The following is a 10836-nucleotide window of genomic DNA, read 5'->3' as shown; positions in this document are numbered from 1 at the left end:
AGAGAGGAGAGGCGCGGCGAGGAAAGAGGGCCCGTGAGTTTGTGAGAGGGAAGAGCAAGAGGCAAGAGGGTGGCGGCTGTGAAGCTAGGACGAGGAGTGATGGGCGGCAGGAGGGATTCGGTATAGGAGGGATAGGGAGGGAGGGAGGGAAGGAGCGCGCTATCGGCGAGCGCCTCGGTTCGGCCGAGTCGGCCGACGTCGGCCTCGATCAGCCGCTCGGCGCTCAGTTCGAGTCGGACCTCCGTCGTAGTCGGATTGTGTCGTTCTGCCGCGCTGTCTCTCTCTCTTTCTCTCTTTCTCCTTCTCTTTTTCTCTCATTCCCTCCCGTGGGCACGCGCGCGCGCGCCACTGTGTGTATGTGTGTCCCTCGTTCTCCCTCTGTGTCCCCCTTTTCCCCCGCAACGACAACGAGTTCCGCCCAGTGAAAAAGAGTCGAGCTTTCCTGCAAACAAGACGCGTCCTCGACGGCAGTTGTTTGTTTTCTGGTTTCGTGGTGTCGCGGTGACACAAACAGCGAAGTCGAAGAAGCGAGGGACCGCGCGTGCGGAGGAGAGGAGAGACAACGAGCCGCGTGTACCGTGCCGTGTGGGTCTCGACGTTGTCGTTGTCGTCGTCATCGTTGTTGGTGCGAAGAGTTTCAGTCAACGGAAGGAGAAGTAGGTTAGCACACGGTGCCTTTCGCGTCCGCGGTAAAATATACCTGGTTCTCCGACTACTTCTCTCTATACCTTTTATACGAAGCCGCGTAGTGTGTACCATCCTGATGTGGTGACGTTTAACCAACGCGCACTTCTTTTACGTAACGAAAGCGCGTTAGAACGTGCGCGTGCGCTCTATACGTAATCCGTCTTCGGTTTCTGTCCTTCTCGTTTGTCGGTTGCAAGCGAGAATCTTCGATCATCGGTAGTCGCGTTCTCGTGTGTGCTCGTGTTCCATCGGATCGGCCGATCGGTCATTTTCGTCTCGTTAGCAGTGCCTCTTTGTGAATTTCGTGCCGCATTGCTTTCCCGTCTTTCATGTGCGATACACCGATTTCGGAGTGTGGTTCGCGTGATTTTCGCGCTTTCGACGCAGTTCGTTTCGATAATACCAAACGACTCGATTCGATACGATTCGATTCGTTGCGAGAGTCGATTTCTTTCGACTTGACCAAGTTCACGGAGCAAAGCGCGCGCCTGTTCCGCGAACACGTCAGTTCTCGTTCAGCTATCTTAGCAGTGTGATCGAAAATAACGTTCGTGCTTTTACAGTAAGGAGTTTCTTCGTTCGGATACGTAACCAGGCGATTATACACGTACGCACAAACATTGGAAACCGGTGCTATTCAACCAGCAACTTCTGCATCGAGTACTCTTCATTGATTCAATTTCGTATTGTTTTGTGGTGTTTCGTGAGGTGTGTTTGTTCAAACCTCCAAGTGGTGCGACTGTTTTAAGTGTGATTCAAATCAGTGATTTGAAAGAAAAGCCGATTATTTGGCAAGTAAAAGAAAAAGAAAAGCATAAAGTGAAAGTTTTATCAGTGCAGTACTACGCTATTCTTTGTGGATTATTGGATATACTATACACTACTCTGCGACTTGCCGACGGAGCGCAACATTGCGGCTCACAATTTATGTAAGTACCAAAATATTATATTAAATATTACTAAATATTACTATTTCGTGATTACAATCGATATGTGTCCCAATCCTGTCAATATCGCGAGTGACATCTGTTTTTCATTCGATAATTATTTCGTTATTTTTTCTCATTATTTTCGATCTTTTATTTAGTTTATTTCAATTCGTTTTCATACGAAAATTTTGATAATTTGTCGATATCCGAGATTCGTTGTGATATAATTACGAATCAAAAGAATTCCCGGATAACTGCATAATCGATAAACTCGCGTTTCGTTCGTGTTTCATTGCGATATAAATCTTCGAAAAACATCGATGCATTTGAAGTTAGCTTCAGAACGTTTTCTAACCGTTTCGACAATGTTCGATCGATTCAAAATCGTTGTTAACCGTTTATAGGATATAATCAATATCTCGAATAATAATTATGAAATTAAGTATCTGTTTTGAAGTGTAGATTGGTTTCAACGCGATTCTTGGCAGTTATTATATCTCAAGTCTCGAATATTTGGCGACTGTTAGAAATTCCACGCCGATGACTTTTCTTTCGTGAGTTCTGATAAAGTAACTGTTTGCAAACAAATTTTCCTCAAGTATTTTGGCAGGTTATTGTTTCGAAGAATTTCAATCTTGTTTTGTTTTTCTTTAGACTCCAATTGATGACGCCTTTATTTATTCGTCTTATTAGTATTTCAAACAATAGGAATTTGAATGACTAAATGACTTTTTCGAAATGACAAAATGAAATCTTCTGAATTATTTCTAGATATAATATTTTAATATCGTTATACTGTATATAGAATAGATTAAATTGCAAATGAATTTTTAGCAAAGATAAATATTAAAGATAACAGTTGGTCTACAACAATACGAATATAGCATTAACGTATTATTAATCATGAATCTATTTGGATTTTTCATTATCGTTTCACAATTAACGAATAGTTTTAATCTGATCGTGCAATACGAAGTGACGACGAAAGACGTCGATTCCCGTTCGACGAGCTATTTAAAATTCTTCGCGCGGAAATATTATCTTATCGGGGAAAGAATGTTCCGCTGAGAAAGCGAAACTTCGAAAAGTCGTTGCTGCCGTCTCAGCCGCTTTTCTTCGTTGTTATATTTACGTCTTACATCATTCCTTTATCAAAAGAATTATTATTGACAAGTACAATGTCACCGATGACGATTGAATTGAAGACCTTGTAACAAGACAATACAAATTAAGAATTAAAAAAAAAAATTGCTTGAAATTATAAAATTATTGCTTTGATTTAACATTAAAAAAGATATATTTTCACATAATAATTACTAATTATTCAGTTGATAGATTATTTATAAATTTTATTAATGAATGATTTTTAAAATGTGAAAAATATAATTACATTTCACAATTTATTGTTTTATTAACAAAATATTACTTACACATTCATATTCGCATTCGCACACTTAAATTACACAATATAGAATTTTACTAAATATATTAAATGTGTAAATCAATAAAAGTAGAAATTGTAATAATATAAATTTTTTTTCAAATACTCGTAACAATCAAACGACTGTCAAAAAATGATTTTGTTTCCTTTTTTCTTCAAGATCCTCGATTGTCAATACGTTCTCTCATACACATTTAATCAATCTCATTGAAATTCTATTCGTATTACCTGTTTAAGAATATATAGAATATAATGGAAATAAAATTAAAAGCGATTCACGGAATATACGTATCGTGGTTCGTATCGTTGGAACAATTACCGTAAAAGTGTATCGTTAAAACGAATAATCGAATATCTGGAGAAAATTTCGGCATAGTAGAAAATTTTCATTAAAGCGTAAAGCGTGCAAAAAGATAAGGGCGCCCAGTGTTCCGATGAATAAGGCCGGGTTCGCGTGGATGTTTGAAAAGCTTGCATAGAAATGAGATGAAATTGAAGGGTCCCGCGATACGCGGACCGGAATTCTGGAATATGTAATTAAATATAAAGGGAACTTTTAATACGTAACTACTTTAAATACAGAGAATTGCGCGGAAACCATGTCGCGGATGGTACTCGCTTCTTCTTTTTTTTTTTCTTTTTTTTTTCCACTTTTATCGCAACGTTTCGTGCGATCGAGCAAGTTTTAACGACGAGCGGGACACGATCGTTAGACGCAGTTAAACTATTAAAACCGACGACGATACTTTCTTTTTAATTGTATTTTAATGAAGCCCGCGTGCTCTTTAATCGACATCGATTAACTTTCGAGCCTGTCGAATGTGAAGCGTCGCGGAGCATTGTTATTCGACTTTCGTTGGAGGGAAAAAGTGTTCGTTCGTTCATTCTCGAGCACGATCGAAATATAATTTTAACGAGAACGATAAAATAAAATATTAATAATTTATAATACTCGATAAAATATATAGTCGAACGGTACAAATTTTGAAAACGTATTAGATCGAAATTTGTTCTTTTTTAAAAAATATTTATCAAATGCGATAACATATTAATAGATCATCGATGTACAAATTTTGAGAACGTATTATCGAATTGATTAAAATTTGTTCCGTTTAGAAACAAATAATCGAACGGTATGAATTAATTTTTTAATTATTGATGAGAGAGGGAACGTTTTTCGTCAGACGATTGCTAAGGTTGATTAAAACGTGGTCTCGTCCCATCTTTTACATTTTAACGTTGTCGTCGATGAATCGTTCAACCCTTTAAGTAGTTGCACTTTGCACAAGCAGAAGCTAGAACTTTGAATAATTATTCGCAGAGCGTAACCGTTTGCAAGCAAATTAATTGTGGGACGTTCCGGTAACCTCGTTACTTGTTCCTCGTGTTCTGCCTTCTTCCTCTCCCGCGCATCCAAGGATGTTCACGTGCAAGCCAGCAAAGAGCCATAAAATGTTGTAACCGAGAGTCTGCGAAATTATTGAATTATTAACCGTATCGTTTCTGCGTTCGAAGGTCGTAGTTTTAGCATTTATCGCGTTATGCGTGACGTAGCGGATCCAATGGCCTTATTCGACTTTTCATCTTTCGTTGTGGTACAATATTTTTTTTTATTAATCTCTTCGTATTCAATCGTGAATATTTTTTTGTAAAAACTCTACTTGATTTCGTTAGTATTTAGATTTATTTCGAACTTTTAAACTTTATGTTTCAACGTTTTGAATATCTAAGCATTTTACGTACTTTGTTCAAGATATAATTAAAATCTTATTTTTGTGAAAAGATTTTTCAAAGATAGATCGGTCAAAGATGAATCCTCGTTGTTTGACACACTCGTATATCTATCTTATGCTCCAAATATAGAATTTGTTCGCTGAAAATTATTGAAATCGGAAAATTATCGAAATAATTATTAATACAAGGATTAATCTTTCCCTAAATACATCTTCGAGACTTAATCGCGAACGATTTCACAATTTCATTCTCAAATCGTATATAGAATCTCGTATATAATTATATTTCCATCCTTTTGTTATTTCTCTTCGAAATTCAATCGTGTACATTTCACAATCCCTCTCGCTAATCGTATTAAGTTAAAATATTATTTAAAATTACTTAGGGGTTTATCAAATTAGAAATAAAATACGTGACCCAAATGACAAATGTAATAAGAAGAGAGGAGCGTACGTCACGACTCGATCTGGCCGTGCCGTTACGGACGTAATTAAAGATAGTTTCTAGGCGGCGTTTGTGTGCGTGCGATCGAAACGAGCCGCGTGCTTCTTATCTATCCCACACAATGATGTTAACCTTGCATTTTTATCGCGTATACCCCGTGATTAATTCCTCAATGGGGGATATAGGAGGAAAAGAGCTGTCGCGTCCATTTCGATCTGGAATTCTTCTCGTTGGAAATAATTGGAGATTTACGTCCAAATTTCTTTCCCTCTTCGTTCCACGAGGGGGGAGGGGAGGGAGGGGGAAGGGAGAAAAATGTCTCCTTGCACTTTGGACAAAAATACCGTCGTATTAACTTCTCCTCTCGGCGGGATGCGAACGATTCTAACAGGGAGAGGGAAGGGGAGGGGGGGGGGCGTACACACACGTGTGCAGAGCACACTAGGTTGCATCGAAGCGTATTCGTTCGAAAGCGCAGGTCCCATTCTCGACACCTGCTTGCAGATTGTTGAGGACATTTTTCTGGCGTCTGGAAAATTTTTCTCTTCTATCTCTGTTTCCCTAGCTCACTCACTCTCGTTGATTCTTCCATTCACAAAGGGGACCGAGTTTCTTTCGAGAATGTATACGCTGACCTTTGCAACCTTTTTATTATACGTACACGTTTACACAATGAAACGGTTCCTTGCTCGGCTTAGTGTGTCCTCGTAAAGTTCCACAAAGAAAAAATCGTGACCGAAATGGCAAATGTTAATGGTGCTCCCTTTCTCGACGTACATCTTTTTTTTTTTCTTTCTTTCTTTCCTCCCTCCGCCGAGAATGTTTGCTGCTTTTTCGGGAAGAATTTTCGCCGAATCGAATCGAATTCAATGGAAGATCACGATCGTATATTTTTATATTACGTAATAGAATGTTTATGCAAATCGAAATTCCTTTAAATGTCATGTATGCTTTTTTTTATCTTGTCGCGTGTATATATATTTTTTTACTTTATCGAACGAATTTTACGAAAGATAAAAGGAGAGGAGAAACGATCGAATCAATTTCGAAGATAAGATGAGAAAAGTAAAAAACAGGTGTGCGAATACACGGAGAAAAATATCATATCGATTTCGTTGTAAGGATGAGCTCTCCTCTGACGAAGTCATCTTGTAGCTTATGGCATAAATCTCGTCGGCTTAGCCCAAGTAATGCTGAACACGCGACCAAGGATTCTTTTTCCACATGTATAACACGCTCATACCGAAACGTATATCTCCATTTTTCTATCTATTTTTTTCTTTTTCTCTCTCTTTCGTAAGAGCATGCGCGCCGCATTTCAGATAGCTTGATAAATTCACGAACGAGGGAAGAAAGTAGGCGGTTTTCGTATTTATTTTCTTTACGAAAAGATTACGCAGAAATCACGATGTTTTTTCTCAATTTAATTCGCGAATAACATTTATTCGAACGATCAACAAAATTTCCGCCTCCTTTCGTTATTTAGCTAATGGCGAATATAATTTCTATCCTTCTATAAGATTATAAATCGGAGAGGAACGATTGGATGTCCTCGCGCGTATCAAAAAGTTCGATCGAAGGAGCGGTCCGCAGATATATTGGATAATAAACGCGTTACAGTCATACGTCGAAGAAGATCGAACCGTGAAGCGGCTCCTCTTTCTCGTTGTATCCGCTAACCTTGAGTACCTGTCGGGGTTTGTCGAAGGTTACCCGATCGGTTCGGCGTAAATGAATAGCTAATCCGCCTGGAGCCAACCGTGCATATTCTCTTTTTCGCGCGGGTAAAAAAATGTCCAGACGGCGAGATTGATACCACGAGATTCTCAGGGAATAGGATATCTCTTTATCACGAAAGAGTCTTCTTCTTTTTTTTTTTTTTTTTTTTTTTAATAAAACACCGGGCGGGGCGTACACGTGGGGTACACGTCTCTGGTATAAAATTCTCTGGTATAATGGGGAATACGTACGTGTGCGCGCTACGAATTCTCTCGGTTGGCATTTTTCATATTTCCAGCGTTAAAAAATCGTCGAGTGTCGCGCGTTTATCGTTGCCGTTCTTTCGGAATTCTTCTGGGGACGAGGCATTCGAGCGGCGCGTTTTTCGAGACGGGTCGGGTCCCTTGCATTTCGGTTTGAAAAATAGCCACGACTTTTCGGGTGATTCACGAGGCAAGTTGAACGGCGTGTAACGGGCGACACCGATATTCTTCAAAATTTCCACCAGGTCTTTTTCCACGGCCCTTCTTCGTTCATTTGTGCGGACGCGCAAGTTGAGATGAAAATGTGAAAATGGATCGGGAGTGGAAGTGATATCGATGATCTTATCTCGAGATAAAACGTGAAGAAACGCGTGTATATATATATACATATATATCCACGTGTGGAATGGTTGGTTCTTTGTGGATTTACGATATACGTTTATCGATTCCAACGCCTACGATTTTAAACGTTCACCTATGCACTTTCCCATTCGGAAACGGGAGAGGTTACAGATTGTTTCCTTTAACTCGTAACGTTTGAAATGTCTCGTAAGAGGGCGAGGTTATAAATAGGATATTCTTGCAAAAATCGTTCGGGCAAAGATACACGCGTTATGCGGTATTAATAGTTTTTACGTGGGTGGAGGCACTTAAAGATGGCACGCAGAAGACACACGCTTCTTTAAATGGAATTACGCGTTACGTACATATTTTGGATGGATTCGTGATTCATTCGCTTATTGTATCGTATCACATTTTTACGAAAATGTAAAGATCTCGTTCATCGTCTGACACGATAAAATTTTACTTACGCAGAAGAGAAGAAGAATCTCCTCGCGTAATCTCCTCCTTTTTAAACACACATTTTGAATTATATTCGGTTGCTTGGCAAGAACATGGCGCAAAATACGATCGAGGAACAATGTTTGATATTCGATTGGACATTGTTGCGAGGAAAGGTGAAGAAGTGTCGAAAATACAGCGAGCTCATTTTTTTTTAAAATCCTTATATATGGGGATGGTAGACAGATTATCATAATGGTAGCCAGTTCCGCGAAACTTCTTTTGATCGTAGTTACTTGGGGAGACGAAGCCAGGTCCATTGTTGAGCGAGGAGCAGATTTATGATGCGATCCACTTTGCCCTCGCTTCTCGCTTCCGGTTATTACGCGAAAGTCGGGCAAGAAAAGCTCAACTAGGATACCACGCCACAGGCGTGGGTGGGGGACGAGTTTCTTAAAAGAAGGAACTCGAGCGAACGGATCCAATCTGGAAAGATTCGTTTCGTGTTTTTCGTGGAAACCAGACGTGGAAGGGTGGATTTATCGACTTCTTCGATACTCCGATTGCTCCGACACTGTCGTTCGGTGGTAACGGTTGTCTCGTCCTCGAGTTATTACTCGCTTATTACGTCGCTTTACGGATTTTTCTCGAAGTTTCCAACGATTATAACCCGATTATTATCATTATTTTGAAACGATCAGCAAGTATCGTAATTGAATTTCGCCTTCCGTCTTGATATAAGACTATTTTTCATAACTCGATATCGATCGATTTTATTATTTCGATCTTCGATTCAACCTTTACCCCTTTTTTTCAATCCCTTTTGTTCTTTTTTCAACAAAGAACCACTGGTCGAGAGATAATCGTTAATGCGCAGCTGGCTGCGGATAACGTTAATCTCAGATCGAGAATTTCTCGAGCCTCATTAACAAAATTCGTATATTTACAAAATATCGATAAATCGAGAAATGATCGGAGGGAGAGAATCGCGTTAACTTAATTACAATCCACCGTATCAATCCATTAACCGTTCTTCTCTCTTTCTCTCTCTCTCTCTCTCTCTCCGTTTCTCTCCTCTATCCATGCAAATTTGCTCGAGCAGACCGTAACAGACGTTTCCCTCGTCTGTGAATCGTCGCCCCGTAAGCCCGCGTCTTCCTATCAGTTTCGAAGGATAGCGCATAATGGTGAAATAAAACGAGCGCGGGACGAAATGGAACGTCGCAGAAACGGAGGAGGAGGAGGAGGAGGAGGAGGCATCGAACTACGAGATTTATCGTGGCTACGAAGCTCTACATACCCAAGGCCCTCTTCTCTCGCGTGTGCACGTGCATTGTTGCGCGTGGCGCAGGTATACACGGCGTGCGCAGGGTGGCTGCCTTTCTCCACGACACACGAACGACCACTATCTGCTCTTATATACACGCGTATATATGTATACACGTGTGTATGGACGGGATACAAGGAGAGGGATATCGAGGAGGGAAAATTGTTTACTCGCACAAAGAACGAGTATTGTGCGGGAAATGTTTCTTCGGGGTCATGGATCTTGGTTGTATCGAAGTCATTTATGCGTCATTGCCTCGCTTTGAATAGAAAGAGGCGGTGGAGTGAGAAGTTGCGTTAACGTGTGATATTACATCATTCCATGGGAACAAAGTCTCGGGCGCGGTGAAAATCTCCTGCCTGCTGGCAGGAATATCGAAAGATTTCGATAGCATTTTCGTATTTCCCGAAGATTATTTCGTTCTTCGAATCTTATAACGCAAGTAATAATAAGAAATTGTTAGGCTTTTAGGAAAGAGAGACAAGGTTTTATAAATAAAACTCGAAAAATATTACAATTTCTTCTAATTTTCATCTATTAACAAGGAGTGGCTCGTCCTTACAAATTCGTCAAAAAGGGCCTCGTTACATCGCCGTTAGAGATGCTCGACGTTGAACGATGCTTGCTTGCTTACCCGGTTATCCGATGCATTCATAGTCTATCGTTGGATAGAATGCCCGTGAAAAATCGTTTCGTGAGCGTGTTTCGCCTCACGCGACGAGCAATCGTGACGTGGCTGGACGTGGAGAACGAACGGGAAACGAGGTCTCTCGCTTCTTTCCCTCCCTTCGATATATATATATGTGTGTGTGTGTGTGTGTGTGTGTATTTACAGTGAAGCGTAAGCGTTTATCGAGCGAATTGGAAAGAGTTTGCGTAGAGGATCGTCGGTGCGGACGATTAGATAGCGACACGAAATAGATAGCCGAGTGTCGATGATGCGGGTGGAGAAATGGAGCTATGCGCCGAGGAGGAATTCTTTCGAGAATCGTTCGAAAAGTTTTCCGAAATTTTCGCAACCGTGACGAAGGGAACCCTTTTTTTTTTTTTCCTTTTTTTTTCACGGATGGAAGGAAATTTTTGAACTGGTTTGGAACGAACTTAGTCTCATAACGAGGCATCTTATCTGATCGGAGTCACGTATTTTCTACCTGGGACCTCGTGTATTTTGTAACAGGTATTTAACTGTTTTTCTTCGAAACGAATTCCTTTTACCGTAAATTGTGCGAGGAGCGGAGGAGTAGGGCGAGGAGGATGACTCATGCTGCTTCTTCAGGCCATTGCTCTAATTAATCATGAATCTCGGAGGTTCTCGTGCGCGCGCGTGTGTGTGTTACGTGTATTTTCTAGCCTTGAACTTATCGCGGAATTCTTGCAATTTCTTTCGGATCGGATTAAAAGAAAAACCTACTCCATTTTTAACCCTTTGCACTCGTATTTATATTATACATATATTACCAATGTAAATATATGAGTAATACGAGTGTAAAATCATAAAAGAAGCTTCCT

General features: G+C 40.3%; 1 protein-coding gene across 3 annotated transcripts in view; it reads left to right on the top strand.

Annotated features, from left to right (window-relative positions):
* The first annotated feature begins 245 nt into the window (after positions 1-245).
* The window catches only part of LOC100872468 (uncharacterized), a 284383-nt gene continuing 273792 nt past the window's right edge, over positions 246-10836 (top strand). Inside the window, exons 1-2 of one of the 3 annotated variants that reach the window (XM_086911640.1) lie at positions 246-656; positions 1251-1616. The gene's annotated coding sequence lies outside the window, so the exon portion shown is untranslated. Of the gene's footprint in view, positions 1617-10836 lie in introns of all 3 variants that reach the window. The other 2 variants (XM_086911641.1, XM_086911642.1) reach the window with 2 other exon arrangements.

The sequence above is a fragment of the Apis florea genome, unplaced genomic scaffold, assembly GCF_048593485.1.
Source record: "Apis florea isolate Af1SG1 unplaced genomic scaffold, ASM4859348v1 contig_3326_pilon, whole genome shotgun sequence".
Lineage (NCBI taxonomy): Eukaryota > Metazoa > Arthropoda > Insecta > Hymenoptera > Apidae > Apis > Apis florea.
The sequence above is the reverse complement of the archived record's forward strand: the minus strand, read 5'-3'. Positions and strand labels throughout refer to the sequence as shown.